Source organism: Anser brachyrhynchus (assembly GCF_964034855.1).
Source record: "Anser brachyrhynchus genome assembly, chromosome: 2".
In the NCBI taxonomy this organism is placed as follows: Eukaryota; Metazoa; Chordata; class Aves; order Anseriformes; family Anatidae; genus Anser; species Anser brachyrhynchus.
The window spans coordinates 67,902,522-67,929,267 of NC_137695.1; the positions used below are offsets into that span (position 1 = coordinate 67,902,522).

A 26,746-nucleotide genomic window follows, 5' to 3' on the forward strand; every position below is an offset into this window, starting at 1 on the left:
AGTTGCAACATGCCAACAGTCATTACATTGAAGGCCTTGATATTGTAATTTTCTCATTTTAAGAGACATAGGAAATAACTGGCTGTCCATCATGGGCTGAGATATACTGGACCTCCAGTGTCAACAAATTTTTCTATGTTTCAGAGTTCATTAAATCTATAAGGTTACTATCATCTGACTATTCTTTCCTTTGGTATCTGTAAAGACCTGACTCCAACTTTATATTGATGAAACTTTGCTCCAAGTAATATAACTCAGAGGCCTCCCAGTCACTTCTTTATACTTGCTGTCATTTATACCAATGTGCAGGAAATGCTAGCCCTTGGGTGTATGAGAAAAACCTGTTATCAGTTGTGTTTCACTCCCTCTGTACGCTGCCTAACACAGCCTTGAATGACAACTCCACAAATCTAACTCAATCCCCCAGCCTTGGCAGGGTGATCACTGCAGAACTGGATTAGCCAGGTTAAAATTTAGATACAACCTTCTCACCCCCAGTGCTTTTTTATTATCTTACCCTTTGCTAAAGATTGCCATTCCTACACAGAAGCTAGACAATGTGAGCATCCTTCATGAACACCAGTGCCAAGCTTGACTGAAACTACCATGGAGGGCTGGGTTTTTACACGTTAAAGGAGCAAACAAAACAAAACAAAACAAACAAACAAAAACACGAACCTACCCTTTCCCAGAAGAACAATGACTCTGGATCACCCTATCCACATTTACTGTGTATTTGCTTTGAAAGTACTCCAAAAGGGGCATGGTTACTTATGCCAACATTTCCAAATGCTTAATTACACAAACGCTACCATCTGGAGGAAGAAAAGATTTAGAGGATGTTTAGCCAAAACAATTCAACATTTCAACCCTGAGATATGAACATATGTGCCTGGGAGGTCTCAGCTGGAGAGTCCGCGGAGCTTTCAAACGCAGGAGTTACCACAGTTTCTGAAGCTGACTGATGGATTGACTGCAGGAACAATTTCCAGAAATAGTGGGCCAAACCTTCCCCAATTAATTTCTGTAGAAATGTGGCGGGATTCCTGTCAAAAGAGCAGTCACTCTCTCATGTGGAGCTGCAATACTCTGATGGATTTTGGGCCCACAAATAGAAAACATTTTCATCCTCACAACTGGCCATTGACATGTAGTACATTATATTTTAAAGAGCCTCTACATATTTCAGGCAGCATTGCACTCCTGCACAGCCAAAAATCATTTCCAGTAACATTCTGACACGTATTATGTAGACAGAATGCTCCTTTAAATATTTCTAGCACCAAGTTTAGGCAAAATGCTAGGCATATCTTCTGAAATATTTCAAAACAAGTAGGAGAGTTCACAGAAGAAAAAATAAATAAATAAATAAACTGCAGAATGTTATAATATTTAGGCATCAGGCATATTGCTGCTAACTATACATTTTTTGATGCAAAGCAGACTTGAATGAGAAAAGATTGCCAATACTGCTCATCTTAACATCATCCTCTCAAAACCAGTATACAATGGAGAAGCATTACAGTTCCTTTTGTACATATAGGGAAGCCAAGACACAAACATGTTTGCAAAATAAAAGGTCATGTCATGTATCAGTAGCAGATTCAAAAACAGAGCACAGGTCTCCTGATAACCATTTCTATGGTAGTTTGGAAAAAAAAAAAAAAAAAGCATGCAGCTGGTTAGAGATCAGATCAAGTAATTCTTAGCTGATGTAAATGAGTATCTTTGAACCGAGCAGAACCAGTTTGTCCAGCATGTCTCTCATTTGGACTATACTGGTTTTGAGGGCAGCAGTGGAAGAATGACACCCACATTGACACTTCCAGCTCAGGATCTGACCCAACATATGCATTTAAGTACTAAAGAAGCAGAGCCAGAAGAGAAGGAAATAGTCAGTCAGTACAGATGCTATGGTAATATGGACTGCTAGGAGGAGCACGCTACTGAATTTGAGATGAACACAGCATCACTCTCACATTAACCAGGATCACTGCAAAGAAGGAGCCACACAACCTTTAGACTTTAGTGTCAGATATTGTCTCTGCCACTTGTTCTTATTTTGTTTATACCCTGATTTTTATTTTTATTTTATCCTACAGCTCATTCTATCTTTTGAAGTCTTTGTTACTATGGAAACAATTACAGTATTGCACTACACACAGCCTAGTAATACCTCACAGTGAAAAAGAATTAACAAAAGAAAGTCGGGCAAAAAAGACAGATTTGAAATCATAAAGCACTATAAGACAGCCTGTCACCTCCCCTCTAGCTCCCTAATTCCCTGCTGATTAAGTCAGATGGGTTAGTTTATGCAGTTTAAATAAGTGGTTTTGCCTGAAGTGAATTTGAGGAGACCTCACACACACACTTAACTGTGGTAGAAAACAGGCTTGTGCCACCTCAGCACAACTGGAAATGACCAGCAGCTGGGCATGGCACAGAGCCTTCTGGTGGAAAAGGACCTGCACAGACTTGGATGTCAGCTATTATATATGCTCTGTACTGGAGAATTAAATTTGACCTGAACCGTTCCTTGGGATTCACAGCAACAAGCACAGGTCATGCTATAAAATTTCTGTAACCTTCAGAATGATGCAGCTCTATCCAGACTGGTTTTTAAGGATAGTTTCTGGACTGTGTGACCTCCTAAACTATGCACAGCACCTTTCTGGAGAAAAAAAAATTTGACACAGGGCCATTCTAACATTTAACTAAAGAGCGGATTTTACTGGGGAAGAGCACACTGGCTTAGTGGTGTTTTGTTTTGCTTTTCAGTATGGGCATAGACTACTACTATCCTGAAGAGAAAAGAGGCTCAAGGAGCACATTTGAAAACTAGCCCCTAATTATCTGCAGTGCTTAACTGCTAGCACACTCACCAGCTCTGTCCCGGATCTGCTTCAGCTACCTCCCTCCAAGACTAATCCACTGTAGAAAGAGGTAGCCTTAAGTTCTGCAGACACGTTCCTATCAATTCATGCAATATTATAGATAAGGCACTCTTTTATAGATCTGTGGCACTCTTTCCTTCAGTGTAGTATATACAGCCATGCCTCTCATATCACAGGAGCTATCAGAACAACCATGTATACAAGTACTTAGCTCTTCCCCACTGTACACAAAGCCAGCTGCTTTGATCCTGAATAACAGAAAGCATTGAAAAACCTGGCCAGAAACACAATCCCATTTCCTAAATGAGCCTGAGGTGTACGCTAGGGACCCACAGGCTTAAAGAGAAAATCAGAAAGGTATTTGGAAGAGAAGCTGGTCTTGCCCAGTAGTAGTGAGATTCCACTGCAGCTATCGAAAACAAAGGGTTAAGTTCAATGGATGAAACCCTGGGTTAATATTGCAGTACATCTACTATACATATTTTTACTTTAATTAAATTAGAAGATATTTTTGGGTGCTAGATGGCTATCAAATCAGATTCTTTTAAGAAAAACAGAAAAGACAGCTTTCATTCCCTGTAAGTTGATTATTTCAGAGTTTGTTTTTTTTTTTTAGATAAGTCTGTGTGGTTTTTTATTTGTAACAGAGGTAACAATGCTTAGGAAGACTAATGTACTAAATTCTGGTTTCCTTCCATCCTAGTATTTTTTCTCCAGTATAATTTCTCACTGTCCAGCACTAAAACAAGAGTTGTGTCAGATGCCTTTCTGCACAGAAAGGCTTTCTTACTGCATTTCAAAGCTGTCTGTTCAAGGGCAATGGATCTTAAAGTATATTTATTACCTTCCACTGTATATGCCACTTTTCTTGAAGTTCTTCTTCACTGTTATTAATTTCTAGTCAGGAAAAAATCCCCTGAGCTTTCCAGCAATACTAACACACTGAATCTTATTAACTAGTGATACTTTTTCTCCCAGGAAAAGAACTGATTTATTAAATCCCCTTTGACTTCACTGTGAATTTGGAATGAACAAGAAATATAGAAATGAGCGTGAGATGCTGGTAAAATCTGGAACACTGCAGAAGTCATTCAACTGACTTGAAAATCTAAGTGAAATTCTCCATCAGTGTGTAGAAATTGTTGGTTTATTTAATTATATTTGTTGCTTGACTACCCAAAGATGGAAATCATGCCTGGACAGCGGTCAGGAACAATTCCAGCATGCCTCTCAAAAATAAAAACTTGCACTAAAGGAGTTAGGTGCTCTTCAAATAACTCTTCTTTTGCAGTAAGAGAGGGAGGAACAACTCTGGAAAAAAAGTTGAAGGAATCCCAGCTTGAGATATGAGCTGAACTCTGTCCTTCTCATAAGGATCCAATCATACTGGTCTACAGAAGCTGTGTTTTATGATCCTCTGTCACAGCCCCTGTGGATTTATTGCCACACATGTATCAACTGAAGAGCCATATATGCTTTCCTCCTTGAACAGCCAAAGCAACAAATACTTGCTTTGAAAACAGCTGTATTAGAGACAAATCCGTCGGGTGTGGGTGGGGGGGCGGATATCAGTGGCAGTATTTTAAAGAGAGCTTAACTTGGACAGAACTAGAAAGCCCCATCAGTCCCGACAAAGCCTATTCTTAGGGGGGCTGATTATCTATCATTATCAGGTTCACACTTACAAAAACAATGTTCTGTGATTAGATTCCATATAAAATAGTATGATCCTAATTTTGTTTAACAGTGAGTGAGAATGTAACAATTATGAAAAAAGTCAGATTTACACATTTACTTATTGTGAGAAACACTCTGTAGCCAATAACTTAGGCTCAGGCGAGGATCTCAGTGAAGTAGTAATTTATTCGCGATTGCAATGGCGGGCGTCCCACAAGTAGGACCGCGCCTTCTAGTCACATAGTACAGGTTATATACTTTCTTTCTCGACGACCGGGACCCTCCCCTGTTTCCCCATTGACTGGGTAATCCAGGTTCACAACCTATCCGATACTTCACAGACAATATATGGCCTTCAGTTGCTGGCCTGTTAAATTTCAAATTTCTTTTGACTTTTTTACTGTTTGAAGTGGTAATGTTTCCTCACTTATCTGATTTGACTTGACACCGTGATTTTCACCTAATTGCTCTAAGGAGTCCAGCTGTCTGCATTTTACAAGGTTTTCTGTTAAGCTTTCTTATCACTGTAAGCATATCTCAATACCACATTCCTTCCTTCTATACAATGTAACACTGCAAAAACAACATTTCCATTCCCACAATTCCCCCCTTTTCTCTTTTTATAATTTGTTGATTTTTGCAAAATTTTTCTCTAAGATGTAATTTGGTAGATGTCTTCCTCTTCTTCACTTTCTTTGCTTTCCATTTCCTCTAATATCATCATCTTATCTGAGTAGGGTGGTGAATCCATGGTCATTTGTTTCAATAGTGCAGTTTCAGTAAACCGCTGGACAAGTCCCCTTACACAGGGGATAATGCAACAACCAATGGCTGTCAAAACTCCTGCTACTACAATCAAGGATGTAAATATGGACACTACCATCCCTTTCCATTTACCAAACCAAGATTCCAACCATCCTGTGATGGAAGTGTCTGCTCCTGAGTTTTCTGCCAATTCATTGGCAAGGGTGGTAAGCCCTTGCAATGCTCTAGTTACTGTGCCATCCGGGGCAGTATTGTTAGGGATAAAAGTACAACAACGATTGCCCAGCATCACGCACACACCTCCTTTCTCCGCAAGAATCATATCTAATGCTATTCTGTTTTCCCAAGCCATTTTGCTGGTGGCATCTAGTTGTTCAGCGATTCCTCTTATCGCATCTCTTGTATAGTTTATGAATCTCTGCTGATTATAATAGATATAATTAATCCAATCCACATTTTTATTAATTGTTACCCACCAGAACAGTGACTCAAACCCTGCAGCAATTTGATTCCTGGCTTCCTGTTCATCGGGAACTCCTCTAGGCACCCCCATAGAATCTATGTATACTCTATCATCAAATGATACTCCTAAGCCTCTTTTTACTTCTTCTGGGTATTTGTGCTGTTTCTCTCTCAAATGCCAGGGTGAAGGGTATAGATAATTGAACAAGTGCACAAGTGCCTCCCCAGTTAGATGGTAGGGTGGACCGTAAGATCTTCCCTCCACAGTACCACCAGAGATCTGCCCTGGGGATCTCAAGTCTTGAATAGTTTCCCATCAAGTCCTCGGTAGCATTCAAGGTCCTCGTGCACAAGGCAAATTCTCCCAGACGCCAGGTAGCACTCACACCCTGCCATGAGAGGCAAGCTGTATGGTTACCTATAGCTGTGGAGAATACAGGGGGAACCCTGATATTGCTATCATGCGAGGAAGGGAATAGCAAAGAGAGAGACTTAGAAGCCTCATTTCCCCAGGCAGTCTTTTCTTGGTACAATGCAATCATACATCGCATTCCCTGGGAATCCTTGGTCCACCCCAATGGGCAGGGCACTATCTGGGCAATCGGTCATCCCGAGGCACAAGCATAGCAATTGCTATGGTTGAGACTCTGGACAGTATATTTGACCCATTCTATCCAGGCATTCACATCCCCATACCCTGTTTCAATCTCAAGTGTTTGAATTGCCGCATTTCAAAGAGGGCCTCCTGTTTTCTCTCCTGTTTTCTCCTTGAGTTTCTCCCTTTCTCTGATGGCAATAGAGGATTGTTTCCATACGGCTATTCTCAATCTGGCTGTTGGGTCTCTACCAGTAATTTGTTCCCTCTGCTCAATTGTCATTGGGCATTTAAATCTCCACAAGCTAACACCTCACAAGCATCAAACATGACAGATTGTGGTACATAACCCTCTATCGCATTCACCCATATTTTTATGGGGTATCCCATCTTACTATTATCTGGTCATGCCTTTTCCAAGTTGCCAATTGACCAAGGCTTTCTCTGAGGCCTACAATCACTAAAAACAAAATTAATAATTGATTTTTCCCTGTCATTATTTTTAAACCTTAGGTTTCCAAATAATTATCAATACAAAGAATAAGATATACACTACTACCATAACAACCCCCCCTTGGGAGCACTTCAATTCACTATAGGCCAGTCCTTTCTCTCAATCACAAGTCACACTCATTAGTTACCTGTGAAAATAAAAGGTTAGTTTACAATCGCAAGCTCTTATCCCGCTCAGAGTCCACTATGAGATTTTTCTCTTCGATTTCAGCTTCCAACAAGTCTTCTGTAGGAACAGCTTCCCAGGTACTAGGGTCGATGGATGCCTTCACTCGAGTATAGTGAGTCCAACCTTTTTCCGCAGTTCCTATGGCTGTTTCAGTGGTTAGTAGTACTTGGAAGTGTCCTTCCCATTCGGGCCGGAGTTGATCCTTTCCAGGTCTGAATCAGGACCCAATTTCCCACGGGTCCTGAGAAATGACAAAGAAGAGGACAACCCCAGAATACAGTTCTTAAGAAAACTCTTGTTTCGAATTGTGGTATCTCATCCCTTCTGTCCAGATAGGGTAATCCGAACAGCATCTCATATGGTGAAATTCCTATATCATTTCTTGGTGCTGTTTGAACCTGTAGGAGTGCTAAAAGTAAACATTTTACCCAAGGAAGTTGGGTTTTTAACACTAGTTTAGTTAATTGCTTCTTTAATGTCTGGTTCATTCCCTTTGCCTTCCCAGAAGAGGAGGGGTGCCAGGGGTGTGAAAAGCCCACTCAATCTCTAAGGCCTGCATTAACCCTTGCAGTACTTGTGAAGTGAAATTATTTCCTTGATCTGAATCAATGTTTTCAGCTATCCCATATCTAGGGACTATTTGCTCCGGTGATACCTTAGCCACCATGTTTGCAGTGGCAGATACTGAGGGGAAAGCTTACACCCATCCAGTCATGTGGTCAATTAGGACAAACAAGTACTTAAATCTCCCTCCTTTACGTAACTCAGTAAAGTCTACCTGTATACTTTATAAAGGTCGAATCCCTGGCTCCCGTCCCCCTCTAGGTTAGTTACAAATGACCTTTTTATTTGCCTTTTGACATATGGTACATCCTCTGCATATTTCCTTCACTAAAGTGTATATTCCTACACAGACATACTTTCTTAGCACAACATCACACATTGCTTGCATCTCCCAATGACTCTCTTGATGTAAAACGATTAATATTTGCCTCATTGGTGCTTTATTCAGCATTTCTCTCCCATCAGGGAGTATCCATTTTCCCTCAGACTTCGTGGCTCCTGATTCCTTAAAGAAATCTCTCTTAAAACTTTTTAGTTCTTTCTTAGTTTTCAACAATTCCCTGAATCCTCTCTGGATTTATTCTCCGTTTTCCCTCAGACATTAGATGCCTTAAATATCTGTATTGTAATTTATTTTTCAATACTCCCAAGCCCTGCTTTCCCAGAAAGTTGAATAGCTTGTTAGTAGCTTCCTTCACAACTGTTTTCTCCTGTCCTGACAATAAACGATTATCCATATTTTGTAACAATAATTCCTCCTTGGGAGGTTGGAATTGTTCCAAAATCTGTTCTAGAACTTCCCCCAAATTAATCAGTGGCCCTGTAAACCCCTGAGGTAAAACTGTCCATATGTATTGTTGCTTCCGCCCCCACTTCAGAGTCTTTCCAGTCAGAGGTGAATATATCTTTGCTCTCAGGGCCTGAGAGCACTCCATTAATACCACTGTTATTCCAGTCTAACAATTTACTATTTGAATGCCCAATTTCATCATCAAATCCCTTCCCAACAAGTTAGTCCCTGCCTTGGGTACATACAATAATTGCCCAGAGATCATTTTATCCCCTAGTCTCAGCTTGGTATCCCCCAAAGGTGGCACTGTTATCCCAGCCCCTTCTACCCTCATCACTTTTTAGAGTTTCATTAGTTAATTTAATCCCTGATACTTTACAGGCCAGTTACGACCTAGCTGCCCCTGTGTATTGTGTTTGATGGCAAGGTTTGGGAGGGGGCTGCAGTGGGAGCCCCCACAAGGAGAATCCAGAAACCATTCCGTGGCAGATAATGGACAATTTCATCCGGCCCCAGAGGGGCCCACCGCTGCCCAGAGCCAAGCCATGAGCAACACAGTCCCTGCCTCTGTGAGAGCACATCCACAAAAACAAAGGAATAAACAAAAACCTGCTGCTCAACAGCAGCTGGGAGAGTGAGAAACCTCCCCGCAGACACCAAAGTCAGCTCAGAAGGAGGGGGTGGAGGCGCTCCAGGCGCCAGAGCCAAAGCCCCCTGTGGCCTGTGGAGATGCCCCTGGTGGAGCAGGCTGCCCCCCCTGCCCCCCCCCTTCTCGATACTTGGGAAACTGACCAAACACCACAGCAAATATACCAAAACTTCTAGACTGTTACTTAGATAGTGCCTACATCCTCTTTCCCTGCTCATTCAACTTTCCCAACTCATTCAAAAAACAGCTCTGTCAAACATTACATACCACACCTTTAACACCTTCAATAACCCTTTTTAACACTTCTTATCTTTCTCCAGCCTGTACTTTCACCAAAGTCTCAGTCATTAGCCAACTTAATTCCATACCTTTCTCCCTCATCCCGTTTTCCTTCTCTCCTCCTTCTTCCACTCCAGATACTCCTACCTGAAGTGGCCAGCCTGCCCACACTTAAAACATCCCATCAAAGCCTGTCCCTGCTAAGATTCAGGCCGCAACACGGGTAGCTTTCCTTGCCTGCCATTCCTTCATCTCTCTTCCTCTCTTTTCCATCCTGGCCCTTACTCCCCCTGAAGATTTTCTTCCTCTTTCTCCAACCCTCTGCCTACCTGCTACACTGTCAATACCATTAGTTTCACTGTCTGCTTTTCCTTCTCATCTCCCCTCTTGACACACACGTTCAGGGCCTCCCACAGGAGGGCCCCCCAGTGACTGTTCACTACATCCCCCCCACCTTCTGGAGCATTTTCTGTGTATCTTGCCAGGCTTCAATCACAAAATGAACTTTCAAGAGCCCTTGGGATACCGGGTCCTCAGGATTCATCCCCAAGTACTTTCTCATTCTGACCCCAAGTCTCTCATATGATTTCTGTGTTGCACACTATTATTCTTCCAGCCAGGATCGGCAAGTGGTTATTTCTGCCCTGCCGGTATTACCCCTGGTCCTGGAGGATGAGTTCTTTCCCATTTTTGTATAGCAGCTCTCCTCCTGATCATTCCCATTTCCTTCCCTGTAAACAACATATTTATATACATAATTCCCCCTCCCCAAGAGTGTAAGTTAAGTCCTAGGAAACTCCTAACCTCTCTGCTGGTAAGGACGGGGGGGAAGTTCACTTAAGAGGATACACAGTTAGTGTTAGTACTGTTAGTATCAGGGAAGGCAAAATTCTCAGTACCTCTTCTACCTGGTTCTAATTCTTGCCAGAGCCTAGAGTACGCTCTTCTCTAGGGACAGTGTTAATTGCAGTCCCTGTCTCCTTTCCTGGAGCGACTGCTGCTGCCACAGGTGCAATATTAGGATTATAGGGAGCATAGCTTGGCTCCTCCTCCAAAAAAAAAGGAATCTTATTGTTTACACATAAATTTCAAGCCTGAATTTTCATCAGGCCCATATTTTGGCCAAAATACGGCTGTTTCCTTAATTGGTTCTTTTGTCCAGACTAATACACAATATTTAACCATATTTTTTTTTTTTTTTTTTTACCATCTCCTCCAATTTTGAGATTATTTTTCCAATTTCTTATAATTCTTCAGGAAGAACTTTCGGTAGGCACTCCCCCAGGGATATCTCCCTGTCCCCTGGAACTCATATTTCCCATTTCTCCTATTCTGGAAAATGGTGGTGTACTGCCAAGCACTTCCCCGTGCAAGGGCTACCGCACACCTATGAGTTTACCAGATTCCCTGGTGTACTTCCGAGCACTACCCCGTGCAAGGATTACCGCACACCAAATTTCCCTGGTGTACTTCCGAGCACTACCCCGTGCAAGGATTACCGTACACCACATTTCCCTGGTGTATTGCCAAGCACTTCCCTGTGCAAGGGCTTACCATACACCAAATTTCCCGAGACTCTTCCTTTCTTTCCCTTATCTCACGCTTCGTCCGTCTCCGGCCGCACCCCTCGCGGAGTTACGGAACTGCGGATCAGGACTCCACACTCGCTCCGTACAAAAGTACGTCTCAATCACACATCACACATCACACAGAGTCTCTCACCCGACCCCCAAGGCAATACTTAATATTTCTTACCTTGGTCTGTGCACAGAGTTACCGGATCAATTCTTAAAACCCGGAGTGCCTACCTTCTTCCTTTCCCCACTACTTCACAGATCCTGCCTCTTTAATCAGTCTCGGGTCCTCTGTCAGCTCTCCGCAGAACCGCCACCGTCGATGCACAGGACCGCTGAAATCAGCGGGGCATGCCTTCCTGCTGCTGCGGCGGTGGGGCTCCCCAGTAGGTGACTGGATCCCGGACGAGCCCCCAAATTGTGAGAAACACTCTGTAGCCAATAACTTAGGCTCAGGCGAGGATCTCAGTGAAGTAGTAATTTATTCGCGATTGCAATGGCGGGCGTCCCACAAGTAGGACCGCGCCTTCTAGTCACATAGTACAGGTTATATACTTTCTTTCTCGACGACCGGGACCCTCCCCTGTTTCCCCATTGACTGGGTAATCCAGGTTCACAACCTATCCGATACTTCACAGACAATATATGGCCTTCAGTTGCTGGCCTGTTAAATTTCAAATTTCTTTTGACTTTTTTACTGTTTGAAGTGGTAATGTTTCCTCACTTATCTGATTTGACTTGACACCGTGATTTTCACCTAATTGCTCTAAGGAGTCCAGCTGTCTGCATTTTACAAGGTTTTCTGTTAAGCTTTCTTATCACTGTAAGCATATCTCAATACCACACTCCTTCATTCTATACAATGTAACACTGCAAAAACAACATTTCCATTCCCACATTATTTTATGTAATCAGGAGAGGTGAAGGTATATACCAAAGCAATGAGTGATACTGCAGACTGTGCACGACTTGTGTGGCTTTTCAGTACACTTTCTCTTAAGTTATGAAAGTTATGAAATGTGTTCAATGAGCTTTATACATAGGAAACAAGTTTCTGCCTGAAAACATTTATTTTGTCTGAAAAGTGATGCTCATCTTTTTAAGTAACACTGGATATAGGATAAGTCCTCTAGTGACATCTCTATGAACTACAGTATGTGTGTGGATGGCAATTTAGCTAACTAGAAGCTAGGAATCTAAGCTAAATTGAGGTGAATCTCACTTAAGAGGACTGTTTCAGAAGACACTACAGATTTTAGGTTCAATTTTAAAATAAACATACAAAATGGAGCTAGGACAAGAACTTTATTATTGTCAGCAATAAGACGACTTAGATTTCTTTAAGCTTCAAGTAAAAGTTTAAAAATAAAAATAAACCAACAATAACAAACACAAAACTTCTAACAGAATAACAAACTGATTTAAAAGCTAATGTATTTTAATGTAAAAATAAACAGAAACCTCACTCCAGCCTCCTTACTAAATTATGTTTTCTGGACACATACATTAACATGAACAAATTTGACATCAAACAGCAAGTAAAGCCTAGAAAACAGCACCAGAAGGGTCCTCGAGAGAACAACTGATCTACCTCTTGCTTCAGAAGAGGACCATGTCCTGTCCTGTCTTAAACCTAGGTCACACTTTAAGACACTGGCTCTGCTTTTAACACCTTCGGTATTGAAATTCCCATAGAATCCTTAGGCAAGTTATCCCCATGCTTTATATTATCATGACTGCTAGGAATATTTTCTTACTGTTAAATCTGAATCTTTCTTATTGAAATTTACTTGTCATCTCAATACTATATTCTCTTCTCTTTTGCAACACTCTTGTACGTGTTTAAGGAGTGCTGTCATGTTTCTTTAATCACTCTTGGAAGAAGCAATCCTAGTTCTGTCAATCAGTTCTTGATTGTCAGGCTAGAAAACAGAGCTCTCTTCTTGGAACTCTCCAGTATATGCTGCAGTTTGCTGCAAATGCCTGGTCTTCCAATTAAGGGAATTTCATCTGAACCAAATTGCTATTCAAATAACCTATTAAGATTATTTTGTGCTATCAACTCTGAAGTATTCACTACTGATTAAAGTGACCTTTTCCATAAAGAGGAATAGAAATGCAGAGTGCTTCAAAGTCAATAAAACAATAATAGTTCTCATTCATCTCTTATTTTTGCTGGCTTGAAATTCCAGTATCTTAGAAATACCACGGAAGAAAACTGCTCAGCATGATCATATAGAGACACAACAGAAGGATGAAGAAGGCTTACAAGATGTCACAGACAATTTGTTAACTAGATATAAACATTTGTCAACACTTATTTGAAGATTTTTACCATTCTGTAAAACGGCAGTGTTATTACACAAAACTGCAGTGGTCTACTGAATTATGCAAACAAATTATGACAACAGGTGTTTGAAAGCCCGAGGGAAGTGGTTTTCAGATTTAATTCTTAATAAAGACAAAACATTTGAAGCAATGCTGTCACCTCTGCTAACTTGATTCATGCCACCTATGAGCAGGAGGAAAACTAACTGTAGCTTAAATGTAATTACATCTAGTATAAGCAAAAGACAAAATTAGCTGTTAGATGCAGAGATATGACAAGAAAAAAAAATCACTTATTTAATTCTTTTGAAGTAGGAAAGCAATTAGTGCAGCACGGGCTTTAAAGTCAGGAGAAGAAAAAGAAGGGACACATCATAGTAATGGAAAGAGATTTCACAAATCATACAAGTTCATAACATCAGTTGAGTCCAAGAAACTGGAAAAAAACAAAATCCACAAATACAAGTCTGGTAGAAAAAGAAGTACTTACAGTTATGAGTGATTCACCTTTTGATAAAGAATCAAATCATAGGAGCTGTAAAGACTTCAATAAAGTGTTAAGTAAGTATTCTAAATAAATTAGTAGCAATGAGAGACTGATTTCCCCTGAGAAAGCAAGCAATAGGAGAAAGTATATCTGATTTCCCTGTGATCATTAATAAGCGGTCCAAGTTAAATTTGTTTATCTTCTAATGAATCACTGCATATCCAAAATTAATTAAAGCAATTACAGCTAATTAATGTGTAACAGCCATATTTGGCTGTAAAAATAAGGAATACATAGATCCAACAAAAAAACTCACTGCAGGATATAAAATTCCATAGACACTAGTTGCATCTTCACTGAGTCTAGAACATGTTTCAGTTTTTGGTCTGGAAGCCAAATGCTTTCCTCTCTTTCTCTCCCAGAAAACCCACTAAGATTTCAGAAACTGTTCTGTTTCATATCTCACCTATGGAGTGATCAACTTTAGGCCTTGCTTTAGAAAGCTGTCTTCTTCCCCTAAACTAAGACAACCTGTTAAATACATCAATTAAACTGACATGTTCCCAGAAAAAAAAAAAGGAAAAAAAAGGTATTTACACTCCAAATCAGCATCTGTATATGAAAAATTCAACTTTTTTTTTCTTTTCTGAAAAGTCCCTGTCAACAGTCTCAACTGGAGACTTCCGGCCCCAGTTCTACACCTGCTGTCTCTCAGATGTACCATTCTGAAGTCCTGTAGAGGTCTACTTACTTAAATGTAGAATCAAGATCACAGTCAATGAGAACAGAGAATAAGCTCTTTGTGAAAAAAAGCAGAAAGTTAAACATTTCAACTATGCTCTTAATTTGCTTTGCAAAGCTTTGCATTTGTAGCAGTTTGTTTTTCCTTGAGTTTGACCAGAAACATGAATGACTGTCAAAGAACACCAGATAAACTAGTTGGAGGGGACCTCTGGAATCCAGCCACCTGCTTTAAGTGGGCTGACTGCCAACACCTGACCAGGTCAGCTGTGGCTTTTCCTAACCAAGTCATGAAAGCCTGTAGGGATGGAGATTTCACCATCTCCAACAGGTCCCTATGCTGTGCCAAACTCCTCGTAAAAAGCTTTTCCTAATACCAGTCTGGATTTGCCTTAATTTGCAACTGTTGCTTTGGGCAACTGTATAGACAGTGTACTATGTTACACTACTGTTGAGCTCTGGCCTTTTTTTTTTTTTTTTTTAGCTCCCCATCCACAGTTGTGAATGCAATGAGACTGCCCCTAAGCTCCATCTTTGCCAGACGAAACCAGTCCAGCTCCCTCCCTCTCCCCACATGCTGTTATCCTGGCAGCTCCTTGCTGGATCCATTCTAGTTTCTCAGCAGCCATCCAGAAATGGGAGGCCCCAAAACTGAACCCAGAAATCCAGAGGCAGCCTCACCATCACCATGGAGGCAAGGCTGTAAGACTTATCTTGGTCTGATAGCTGTGCTCCTCCAAAAACAGTCAAGCATACAGTCTGCCTTATTCATGATGAGAGCACAGTCCTGACTCCTGTTTAATCTGGTATCAACTGTAACACATTGGTTTTCAGTAGAATTACTGAACATTAACAGCACATTAATCCTTTGTACCCATGAGTTTTTTTCCCCCAACCCAGATGTTGTTAATTGGACCCTCTAACAGCTATCATCCAGATGAAAAAAAAAAAAAAAACACCCCACCCACAAAACACACATACATACGAAACAAACCATGACTGAATTGCCAGAAATCAGACTACACCTAGTTTTCTATGTAGAGTTAAAACAACAAGAGGATAAGGTATGTTACATCTCTGGTATGTTGTGGTATAAAGACCACACAGACAACAAAGTTCTTTTAGGATCACTAACTGCTACTTCTTTATTGATGACATAACTTCAAATCTCTCTTACTGAGGGCATAACTTCCTCTCTCATATTGAGGCCACAACTTCATTATCCCTTATCGAGGACAGGCTCCCTTCTTATACCATTCGCCACCGAGTAGTACTTTTCCACTCACTATTCATTGGTCAACAACTTTGCCCAGCAACAGCAAACATCCAGCAACTTCCATGCCTTAACGGCTGGAGAACAAGCAACCCGAGATGGCAAGGAGTCTCCTGAATCACCCTTCTTTGTTCACTCTAAACTGTTTACATTTCTGATGGCCTTATCGTTAAGAGGCCGATGTTATCACCAACCATGGGGCTTGTCGACACCCATGGCCACACTCCCACAGTATGTTGATATCATACTTAAGCACACTGATTACATTACAGTGCTGTTCTAAGACTACTTAATTCTCTCCCAGAGTATGAACATTTTGAGAGAAGATGAGACCCTTGAAGACTGATCCTGCAGTCCTTATTTAGATTTCAGGCTATCAGTTGAGCTACTGTCATTATCTAACATTCATAAAATGTTTAAATATTGTTTGAAATGTATTAATTGCAAGAAAGAATATACAGGTTGAAACCCCACAGATGAACCTTTCCCTTATTCCCACCTTTCCCTTTAAAGTAGCCCACATATGTCCAGGCACTCATCCTACACATTAGTAGCTTTCCAATGTTACTTAGAGAGAATCCTGGTTAACTGTCCCACAAGTCATTAAAATGGAGAAAAAAAAAATCTTTATAAACCTACTATCTCTGTTAAAAAGTAATTGTATATTTTAAGAAGAAAATATTTCAGATATTGATCTGCCTTTTTTTCTGACTGTAGAGACAATGTCAAATTTCTTATTTATTTACATTGTGTATCAGAAACTGAGCTTTCTAAATAAAAAAAAACAAACTGTGGATAACTAGCAGTATTGTTACTTAATAAGTAAAAGACCAGGATCAAAGGACCTTTACTGATAAAAATCAGCTAACACCTGTGTAAGGAATAAAGCTTTTAAAAATGCAGTAGGATACATATGTCTCAAATGCTGAGATGTTACAAGTGGCTATAATTTACATCACACATTCTTCCAGAGTGAAACTAAAAACTTTTCTTTAACTATTTTGGTTAAAAATCAAACCAAAATACTTGTGCGAGAAGAAATACACTTAAAATGGGAAAGCAACCGATGTTGCTTGTCTTGCAAAGAAAACTAACTTTTAACTTCGTAAATAGCTTTGAATTTTCTTCTCCATCAGCACTAATGAGAAATGAAGAATGTATAAATATTCACTTTAGAACATTCAATAAGTTAGTGGAACTGGACAGGTCTGAAAACATAGGTGGAAACTTTACTTCTCTTTAGCATAATGGCATTATCATGTGGGAATAGAAATGTTGTTTTTGCAGTGTTACATTGTATAGAAGGAAGGAATGTGGTATTGAGATATGCTTACAGTGATAAGAAAGCTCAGCAGGTGACCTCCTAAAATGCAGACAACCAGACTCCTTAGAGCAATCAGGTTAAAATCACTATGTTAAGTCAAGCCAGATAAGGGGAGAAAACATTACCATCTCAAAAACAGGCCGGAAACTGAAGGCCAGGCATTGTCTGTGAAGCATCAGGTAGATTGTGAACCTCGATTACCCACTCCAGTGGGGAAACAGGGGAGGGTCCTGTCATCAAAAAGTATATAAACTGTGTTTTGGAACTAGTGGGTGCGCTCTCCTGCTTGTGGGGCGCCCGCCATTGCAATCGCAAATAAATTACTACTTCACTGAGATCCTCGCCTGAGCCTAAGTTATTGGCTACAGAGTGTTTCTCACAATCAGAAGGTGAAGAAAAAATACTAGAACCTGGAATGGATGTCAACATGTCTGTTTTCCTGACACTGGAAGTCTCACATATAATTAGACAGGTAATAAAAGTATGTAGTAAAGAGCGTCACAAAGACTTGTGTAACATTACAATTTGAGAATACATTTTATAGGTCTGGCAAGCAGTACTAAGTCCTTCTTTTTATCTAAGAGTTGTTAAGGAAATATCAATGCTTGTTAACAGTGGGATCTATTATTGACTGTTGAACATTCAGCTATTCAGAAAGAATTCCTAACATCTGCCACACAGCCTATGTCTTGGTGCTTGAAAAAGGACACGGTAAGCAATGCGTCAAGGTAATACACATTCTAAAGTTATCCCCAGGTTGTAATAAAGGCCACAACAAGATAAAGCTTCTATTGAGATTAGATTCTCTAACTTTTGGGGGGAGACGGTGCCAGGAACTGCATAACATCGGTTGAAGAAAAAGCTATCTGTAAAAGAACACATGACAAGTAGCTCAACACAAGCTCAAAAACAGATGAGTAGCTTGTATGCAGACGTAGAAATATAACTAAAACCTTAGGTAATTTCTGAGACTTTACTCCTGATTTGGACAGATGAAGTTGGAGTGAACAGCAGTGTTCATCATTTCTATATTTCATATTTCAGTGTATCCTGGAGCAGGACATACCGCCCCCATTTCCAGCCCAAGAAAGCAACCACAACATTGCACAGATGACGTTCCTCCCCTTGCCCTGCCTCATCAAAGTCTGGTGTGCTAGTGGGGCTATTTTATATACACACAATCAATGAATTAAGATTCAATTTTGATTGCAGAAAAGATAGTCCTACAGAATCGTAAAACTCAGTATTTTACTTCCTTCCAAGAATTAACTGGTTAATGAATAGAGATGCTTGAACTGAAAATGAAAATTAACATTTGTCAAGACAAACAAATTACTAAAGCAAAACATTTCCTTTTAAATTAATGACAGCACCTTCCTGGGTGGTAGTCAGGAGCAACAGAAAGTTGGCTTTCCAATAAATAAAAAGCTCAGGAAGGAATTTAATGAAAGAGAGGGCCTAAATGAATATTACTCCATCAGAGCAGCTGAAGATTTGAAGACTAATGCTCTCAGCAAGAGATGCTAGAGCATTCCAGCTGTATGCAGACAACTGATGTTGTGAGGCATATTAACGCTATACAGAGTTGAGTTGCTAGCACTGACAAGTGATGAGTCATTAATGAATTTCAGGTAAAAATAAAAAATAAAAGTATGAGTGATAGTGGGAAAAAAAAAGCAACTTTGAGGGCTCTTAATGAAAGAAAATGAAAAAAACAGACGAACAATGCTTGAATCAGAGTGGATGTGTGAATGTGTATTTTAATTCCTCAAAAAACGGAAAAGAACACATCACAGGTCTAGTAGAAGATGAAGACAATTACAATAATTGACTGAGAAAGGACCAATTGTGTTATATGGGCCGATTGTGTTATAAAGAGAAGTAGAAACCTCAAGAGCCATATGTACAAACATCCATTTGCTAACCTTAGTCATGTTACCTGATACCTGCTAATCCAGTCTCAAATGATTCACTACACTTCAAACTCAGCTACTACAGCTGTCTATAAATAATAGTCTCTTAAACTCCAATAATTACGGACTTGACATGGCAATAAAATCCAAGCTGGACAAAAGCTACTGTAATTTTTTTTGAGCATTTGTCATGTACAAGAAAAAAAGTTTATGGATTTTACCCACTAGAAAACAGTGGAATATTCAATTTAAGCATACTAAAAGCAAACAGTTTTCAGTTCTTCATCAAAAACTTGGACTGTTTCAGAACAGAGGCATTCCACAAAAACCTCTGTTTAGCTGAAGAGGCTATTTTTCAGTGAAAACACTTATTCATATGCTGGGCATAATACTTAGAAATATTTATACACAGTTTTGAGAAGATAAAGATAAGTAAAAGAAATTAAAGAGGCCTCTAATATCAAATAATGTCATCCTGCATAGGCACCAAAAGATTTTTGACCAGTAGCTTCTTAGCCTTTTTTTGATACACTAAGCAGCTTGACTTGAGTTCATGGGATCCTTCATGGTTCCACAAAAAACAGATCATTCTTAGAGCTTCTCTATTTAATCCTTTCCTTTTTTTTTTTTTTTTTCCTCTGTAAACTTTTGAGTATTGAGGTACAAGGGCCAGTTGCACGCAGTCAGGAATAAGTTACCTGTTTAAAAATCAAAGCTCACTTCCATTACAGGAATGTAAAAAGGCTGACATTAGCCAACCTCCATTATGAAAATATTAAATCTCAATTAACAAAAAATCCAGTTTCTCCAAGTTTATAACAGCATTTATCTTTGCCTATGCTTTTATTGCTGCCCAATGTTTTTAATATTTTTCCCTTTTCAATGGGCTAAAATTTAGAATGAGGAAACATAAGACAGCAAGAGTTTATTTCATATTCAAGCCCTCTGATATACTCCTGGTTAAAAATAAATATTACACCACAAACCATGGCTTCTCACATGAAGGAAACAAAAACATCACTGGAGGAACAACCTGCAAAGCTTCACAAACTCTAAGAAATGAGACCCTTTACAAAAAAACAGGTACTGTCAGTCTGCTTTTGTTCTGAGGTCTATTACAGGAGAGAATAAGAAGCAGAAGAGATGCTGGCTATGGCTACAAGTTCAGAAAGCTAGCCGTAAGGCAGGAAAAGCCTACTGCATGTTTCTCAAAAATGAGATGGACAAAAGGAATGTAAAAATTAATGAGTAGGGAAGCAGAAGGAAAGTTTGAGAAAGGAAAGCAGTATTTCCCCCTGTGACAAATCCATCTTTCACACTTGTCAGGGTTTATTTTATTATGCCATATTGAAAGGAGCATGTGTGACTACCTATTTGTTGTTGTTGTTGTTAACATTCATCTGGATAAATGTATGTGGGAATAAAAATGTTGTTTTTGCAGAGTTACATTGTTTAAAGGTAAGGAATGGGGTATTGAGATATGCTTGAGATAAGAAAACTTAGCAGGCAACCTTGTAAAATGCAGACAACCAGACTCCTTAGAGCAATTAGGTGAAAATCACGGTGTTAAGTCAGATAAGTGAAGAAACATTACCACTTCAAACAGTAAAAAAGTCAAAAGAAATTTGAAATTTAACAGGTCGGCAACTGAAGGCCATGTATTGTCTATGAAGCATCAGATAGATTGTGAACCTGGATTACCCAGTCAATGGGGAAACAGGGGAGGGTCCCAGTCATTGAGAAATTAAGTATGTAAACCGTACTGTGTGACTAGGAGGTGTGTTCCTACTTGTGGGACGCCCGCCATTGCAATCGCGAATAAATTACTACTTCACTGAGATCCTAGCCTGAGCCTAAGTTATTGGCTACAGAGTGTTTCTCACACTTTGGACTTAGGTTCTGAAGTAAATGCATATACCCATATTTGAATAGAGCACTGTGATCACAAGGGAAGTTTCAAATCCAAATGACAGCTTGGAGCCCAGCTCCTGACTGTACTTAAATGTAATATGAATCATTTATGGCCATGCAGGCCTTTGGAGAATCTCCTGATATTTCACTGAAGTTTCCTTTTTCTTCTAACCCTGGGGTTTCAGTCTACCAAAGTGACAGTATAATATTTTCTGCCATGGAAAGATATGTTTCCCTTTCAGTTTCTGTGCAGCTTTGCTAGTTGTTACATGTGAGAAACACTCTTTAGTGTTTCTCACCATTGTGCACAGGATCAGATCCAGGCACCGCTAAACAATTATAGAGTGAAAGAAGAAAAATACACATTTAGAGAGTACTTAGAGGAAAAAAAAAATCTGTTAAGAAGCAAGCTGCAATTCAGCTCCTGAAGAGTTATTCTCAGGTGAAAATATACAGCCTGTGAGCTCAAAAAGTTCCTGGCAAAAGTAATTTACTCAAACCTGCAGATACGCATCACAACAATTTTCTTCTAGAAATTTCTGTAGTGACAACTGGGCTTTAATGAGCTGATTAAAATCAAATACAGTAGTACATTTGTACTACTGCCCACCCTTAGCGTTTGTGGAAAACACTGGCAAAGCAACAGAGGGGATCTTGAAGAGCGAGCTGCCAAACCCTGGATTACCTGTGTAAACTGTAAATAAGGAATGCCTTAGCCTCAGACTTGTTAATCCAGAACATTACATGAGCAGCGCATTTGTTTAAAATTTAAAAATACAGCATCCAGAGCAGCGTGATCTCTACCTTAAAATAAAATGTTAGCGGAGAACAAATATGGAAATACTTTCCAAAAGAACATTTGAAATAGAAATATATATATATATACACATATACACAATGAGGATTTCTTATCTAGAACTCCTTTAACTCCTTGAAAGTCTTACCAATAGGCTGAAAACAGTAGATCATAAAAATGGACAACAGTCTATTTAAAAAAATAAAAAAAAGATGATGATACCCCCCATTTCAGTCATTTCTTCATTTCTCATCTCACTGCTCTTACAGGCGATTTGTTCAGACAGTATAACCCTCAAGCATATAATATGTAAAGCAACAAGCATCAGTTCTCTGGTGAATTTTTAAACCTACACGAATCCAATTATAATTCACACTACAATAAAAAACTTCAGAGAATATCACTCATTCCATTTAGCTCACCTTAATACCTTTTTCCTCCTCATTACTCCCTGTTCTATATAACATATTGCAGAGCTGAACTTGATCAATATCTCAGTCTAAATCATCCCTGCCCTGTCAAATGGCCTTGATTTAGTAGATTGTAGAAGATTGTCATCCCACATTTGCTTGTGATGCTTTTGCTGCCTCAGGTCTTATTACTCAGTGAAAATAAGCATCCTTTAATACTTCTCTAGCTTTTTATAAGCTCAGGTTATTAACAGAGGTGAGGGTATTGTTGTTGTTGTTTTGGCCTTATCCTACAATCATTTGATACTATGCATATAAATGCAGGCCAAGACAATTACTACAGGCTGCAGCAGATAGATATAATATAGATATATAATAGATATATTAATAGATATATAATATATAGATATAATTCAGAAAATATATAGATAAAATTCATATATAAAATATACAGATATAATATATAGATAAAATATATAGGTATAATTCAGATATAATTCAGAAAGAAATTAGCTAGCTGAGCCAGTCAGCAAATCTGTTCCTCTCTCTCCCCCATCATCCCCAGCTGTTTGCTACTGCCCAGAAGAGAAAGAAAAAGGATCAAGGAGACCTGATTAAGGATAATTCTGGAGAAGTTGGGTTAGCTCAGGCTGCTGATGAGCATCCACCGAGGGCTGTGCTCCTGATCCCTCCTGCTTGCAGTTGTTGGGGAACAACAAGATCATCTCAGCTGCTCTGCAAGCAGGCATCTCTTTACTGAAATGGTATAGCAAGTACCCATCGTCTGCATCCATATCACCTGCTACTGCAGGAAGGACAGCATCTCTAGTCTCAGCCAACAGCAAGTTGACCCAGCTGGTGCAACATAGCTATGTCTACACTGCAACCTCAAAACAAGACCTGCTGATTGAGTACTTATTATCTACCCAGAGAGCCCTCTAACTTAGCCCATGCATGAAAAGATGCTCCCTGAAATGCAAGGGGTGCCCAGCTCAGCCACCCCTTGCTCCCACCATCCTGGCAGTCAGTACTTATCAAAACAGACAGATGATGTTTGCCCATGACAGGGGGTTTGGATTAGATGCTCTTTTAAGGTCCTTTCCAACCCAACCCATCCTATGATTCTACAATCATTCCTGCAAGAAATGTGGGCAGCAAATAGAGATACAAGCAGCCTTGATTTGGGAGCACTTTTGGGCCTTGGGGCACAGCTGGACCATGTTAACTAATGAATATTATTGATATAACCTGTGGAGTTCCTGCTAATTTATGTTATTTTTTTATGCTAATTTATATTTTAATTTCTGTTATCCTTAAAGAAGAAATGCTGACTTGCTTTGTTACTTTTGCCTTTATTAAATGTATCCCATTGGCCATCATTGTTTTCCTAGTACAGCAGTGTATTAAGGTACATGGGACTTCAAGGAAAGTTGTTCACTTAAAGGGTAAGGCCTCATTTTCCCTCAGGAGCTACCCAAAGATCAACGTTTCATTTACCATAACTATGGAAACAGCAGATGGAGAAAGCAGCAGGGAACAACACAAAGTGAAGGTGAAGAGAATATCCCAAAGATGGAAGGAAAAACAAAGCTGTTCTGGGATTGAGCAGACAAAACAAGTGCCCAAGCCACCAGAGCTGCAAAAACCAAAGGGCTCCAAGTTTAAACTCCACTAAAAGGGAAGATTCTACTCACAGTGGACACAGCTGGCGCATAAGGGCTTTAAATGCAAAATCTTGCCAGGAGTTCCTTAACTGAGCAGCCAGGCTGTATTGTGAGTTCTTGCAGCCACAGAGCTGTCATCTGTGCCAGCAAGCTATGAAGCACCAGTGGTGTCATGCTGTAGCCACAATTTAAAACTCAGCCTACTTTTTTTTTTCAAGCAAGTCACCTTCTGTCTACTGAGCTACTTATCTGCATGCATTTTTTTAAACTTTTCATTAAAGTAAATGAAGAAGAAGATGTGCTGCAGAACATTCTTTGATCTGTAATATCACTGCAAACAGAAGAGATCCGTGAACTGTCTGGGTCAAACTATTCCTGGAATCAAACATTTTTTTCTACACAACATTGATTTCTTTTCATTTTACAAATACTCCTGCAGAACAGAAGTGGATTTTGATTTGCTGTTGCATACAAAACTGCATATAGGCATCTCCTGTTAATATCCCACAGATCCATTATGCAGTAATAAGCATGTGCAGGTCAGGATTTGACATCAAGAGTCATTTCTGGAAATGACTCTCCCTTCCTTTATACTTCCATGTTATTTCCCTTTGTTAAAAGAACTTGTTTGAGCAGTGGGAACTTAGGAGATGCCTATCATGCTGTTAAGAGAAAAGTTCACAGCACTCATACATGAGAAGCTTTACTTCTTGCACAAATGTTTTTGTCTCTCTGCCCACCCTGTAATTTTGTTTAATGTTTCGTTTGTAAGTAAACACAAAATGAATATTTAAGAAATAAGAAACCAACAACAAAACAAGCAATTTGATAAAAATCCAGCTGAAGCATTTTCACAGAAACTATTGCATAGATTTAAAGATCAATAAATAAGAAGCTGGAAACCATGAATAAGCAACTAATCCCCATTACACACCACCTCCAACACCTACTGGAGTTGGACTCATGGAGGAACAGTTGAATGCCCGGAGGGGCAAAAATCACAATTTCTCATCTTTATCACTCTCTTTTTGTAGTTTGTTCAACATTAACTCACATAAACTCTTTACTGTCCAACAGCACTGAAATGAGCAGGCTCTGTGGGAGACCGAATGAGGCATCTGAACCCTCTGTTACATTAAGAGAGATCTGGGGAGAAAAGGATTTTCCTCAGTAAGATATATGCACATACTATAGGAATAAAGACATAATCCTCCATTGCCTAGAGGGAGTCACATTTCATTAGCGTAGTTTTATATTTTTCATCGCACTCCATTAACAGTTAGGAGAAGGCTTTAGAAGTTTCATAACTAAATCATCAGGTGATGGCCATCAGTTTTAGGGCCAGAAAGAACCTTTAGTTGAGTACCAATTTCCATGATCACTAAAGGATCATTACGTTAAAAACAAGGCAAAAATGGTGGTCTTGAATTCTACTAGGGTCAGCATTTCAGTACTTCAAAGCAAAACTTTCAAGGGTATTTATCTTTATAGGAAGATGTAGCTTTCTAAGGGAAAACTGGGAGAGAGCTATACCAAAAACTTACCTGAGTGATTTTAGGAAGAGAGGAGGGGAGAGGAGAACAGGAAAGGAACAGCTTAATGTTTCTAACCCTTCCCTAAGTATATATTAGAAAGGGCTCTCTGGGTGAGTCATTGTGTGGGTGATTGGCAGAGCACTGCCAAGTGGAAGAACAGCGGGGGCAGAGGGAGGTTACACAAACTCATTGATGGCTACTTACATAAAGAGGAATTACTACACAGCAACCTCTCTCCTAGTGGTACTACTATCTGGAAAGTTGCACAGAGGCTGGCTCTCCACTACAAGTTTTACTCCTTATATTTACCTACCATTGGGGTTTGAGAGGTAAATGCCAGTTTTGATTGGTATTGGTAAATTTTTGAGCTTATATGAGTCAAAAAATAAACTCTTTTGCATCACACCCCTTTTCCCCAGTTTCTTATGTTCCGAGTGCGTAATGTCCATCAAAAACAATATTCTAGCAAAATGCAGTCACTATCTGTACTACAGCCACCCTTCTAGTGGCAAATTTGAAATATGTTGCTTTCCAGTGATAAAAAGCCTTGTTCCCTCTTCTTTTAAAATTCCAGTAGATTTTGGAAATGACTCTCTTTTTGCAAGCCTCTGCTTTCTGTTAAGGTTTCTGTAATTCTTTTTTCCTCTCTCAGACTAGAAAATCCATGACTCTATTTTTCAGACAAAATCCCAGTAAATTAACGTATGTCAATTTGCTTGTTCTTTTCATCCTTCCTCTTCAGTCTCAGACAACTGTTTGGCAATTTTATTTGGATCCAGCAGCCACTTTTTTATGGGGAACAAAAGCTATTTTCCAAGTTATTGACCTTAGTAAAGGTTTACAAGATTACATTACTCCACCAAATAGCTGTGAAAAGATGCTCCTTGGTGTAAATAACAAAGAGCATGCCATTAATTACCAAGACATAGGATTATTAAAACATAAACCACGCATCTTTCCCTATTTTATGGATAGAAGACATTCTAACTATTTTCAGGGTAGAACAGGGACTGCAGGATTTATCTCTATACACTCCAGGCTTAAAGCAGAATACAGACCTAAATATATTAGCATCATTTCTTAAACCATGAAACTCTCTTCCTTCTTGCCATGTTTCCCCCCTCCCATGAATTTATTAATTGCTCATGGAAGAGAACCACCATAAAACTAACAGAAAACTAAATGTGCTGCTAGCTCTGGTAGAAAAGTACTCAGGCAAAATATATTCATAACATTTAGACAAACCAGCAACATGCAGCAACCACCTATATTTCTGGCAAAATAGCTATCCCAGCACTATCCCTCCAGTTCTGACTGCTTAACTCCTTTGGAGTTTGCAGCTTCCTACAACAGGAGGAGGTTCTGATCACTATGCCAAATGCTAGCCAGGAAGGCAGTTCAAATGAAATAAAGGCTCCCTCCTGTGTGCTGAT

At 39.7% G+C, this 26,746-nt stretch overlaps 1 long non-coding RNA gene across 2 annotated transcripts in view; it reads left to right on the forward strand.

The window, feature by feature from the left end:
• LOC308189113 overlaps window positions 1-26,746 on the forward strand; it is a 443,217-nt gene that overhangs the window by 104,159 nt on the left and 312,312 nt on the right. Inside the window, exon 3 of one of the 2 annotated variants that reach the window (XR_013946026.1) lies at window positions 10,316-10,330. The exons of the other annotated variant lie outside the window; for it this stretch is intronic. This is a non-coding gene — a long non-coding RNA (uncharacterized lncRNA). Of the gene's footprint in view, window positions 1-10,315; window positions 10,331-26,746 lie in introns of those variants that run through there. 2 annotated transcript variants of the gene reach the window in all.